Source organism: Carya illinoinensis, chromosome 16 (assembly GCF_018687715.1).
Source record: "Carya illinoinensis cultivar Pawnee chromosome 16, C.illinoinensisPawnee_v1, whole genome shotgun sequence".
Lineage (NCBI taxonomy): Eukaryota > Viridiplantae > Streptophyta > Magnoliopsida > Fagales > Juglandaceae > Carya > Carya illinoinensis.
The window spans coordinates 6,091,838-6,094,001 of NC_056767.1; positions in this window are offsets into that span (position 1 = coordinate 6,091,838).

Consider the following 2,164-nt stretch of genomic DNA (forward strand, 5'->3'; position numbering starts at 1 on the left):
TTGCCTTGAGAGGTGAGAGGTTTGTACATGTTAGATTTAATGGGTATAGCTTATATTCAGCTTCGGAGTTAATTTTTTTTGGTTGATGGTTTGTTGGTTATTGTTGTTAGTTCTTTTTGTTCAGTGGGTTGGTCTGATTGTTAAGGTTTTCCTCCACCATAAATAAGGGTTTTTTAATAAATGTGGGGATGGGTAATTCATGGACTTGTGGCCCTAACTCTTGAAAAAAAAAAGAATCGAAGCATTAAAACAGGTGAAATGGGCAAACTCTTTAAGAGCATGAACATCGGTTGCCTAAACCATCTTTTTGACCAAAGTCCCTCTCCATCTGACTGCCAATTTGAAGAGAAAGTTTTAGCGTTTAAATAGTGGCTCCTTAAATATGGGGAGGTATTATTCATCCATAAATAATTTTTTATAAATATTTTATTCTAACTAATAAAGAAAATTCTTCTTCCAATCATTTATATTCTCTTATGCTCATATTTATTATAGTTGAAATTAAAAAAAAAAAAATCATGTCACCATTAAGATGATACGTTTTCTTCTTTTAAAAAGAATTGATCATTTGTGAAAATATGATTTAAAAAAAATATTATTGTTACTAAAGCACTAATTTACAAAATATTATCGTTTAGAGAAATTAGCTCAAAAAAATAGTTATAAATGAAAAATTGAAAATATGGTTATAACGAATAATTAAATAATTTCCAAAATGTCAAAAAATAAATTTCAAATTTTTTCTTCTGCTCTTTCCCCAAAAGACAAAAAATGAGTAGTTAAAAATGTACAAAGAAATTAGTAGAAAAATAATAAAGAAAGAATATAAAAATGATTATTTTAATATAATAGAGAAATAATAGGAAGTGAGATGTATGAAGTTTTGGAAAGATGAGTAAAATTTAATGAAACATTTTTAACTTAAATTTAGAAAAAAAAAATTACTCATCTAAATGCTCTAAGAAGAGGTTTGGATAATGAGTTGAATTGAGAAGAGATGAGATGAGAGTTGAAATTGAATAAAATATTATTAGAATATAATTTTTTAATATTACTTTCTTTTATTTAAAAAAGTTAAATTGTTTATTATATTTTATTTAAAAGAATAAAAAAATTATAATAATTATATAAAATGAGTTAAGATGGTAAATCCAAACAAGGCTTAAGTCTGTCACCTTCTTCCATGTCTTTCTCTTATAAAATTCTGCACTTTCATGTCAGATGCCCTCTAGCTGCTAACAAGCCTAGCTCCGAGCGCCATCGTCAACGATTCAAGAGTGGGGTTGAGAGTTTTTTCAATGGTCTGGATATAATAGGGATAAAAACCGGCGGTCCAAAACTAGGGTTTTGAGTCCAAAACTAGGGGTTTGAGGTTGCCTTAGGAATCGTAAAAAATGTTTAAACGGTCTCAAAATATCTTTAATGATAGAATTAAGCTGTTTGGTTGTTAATGTTAAAGTATATTTTAATTTCAGAAAACCTAAAAAGTACATTTTAAGAAAAACATCATTTTCATATTTTTACTCACAAGTATTTTTCAATGTATTAATTTTAAAGAAAATTGTTAATAAGTAAAAATACCCATATAGCTTTTACATAATTATAACTTTACTCTTTGATCTTATATATCACTAAAGGGATTTTTTTTTTTTTCATTATGCTTACTTAAATTCTATTAGACTATTTTCCTTGTTAGTTAATTATAAGATTTGATTTTTATCGAGGATCATATGTTTCTAATATTTAAAAAAATCAAATTATCTTTTATATCATTCCTGCTTCAAAAAATGCTTTTTATAGATTATTTAAAAAAAATGTAATAAGTTTGAAAGTGTTTTAGACATATAGTTATCAAATAATAAATAAACAGATTTATTTTTTATTTTTTTATTTTATATAGTAAAGCTTATTACTTACTCTCTATAATTAAAAGTTCTCAAAATAAAAATTATATTAATTATTGCAATCTCAAACATTCGTTAAGTTGATGTTTTCTTCGAGTTTTATTTTTTTATTTTTGACATTTTATTTCTTAAGCTTTTATCCTTTTTGTTTTAATTTTTCTCAACCTCCACCTTTTAATCCTGAACAGGAAAAAGAAAAGAAAAGAAAAGAAACAAAACTAGGTGGCTAAGCTGTGAAGGACTCATAAAAGCCATAAGCA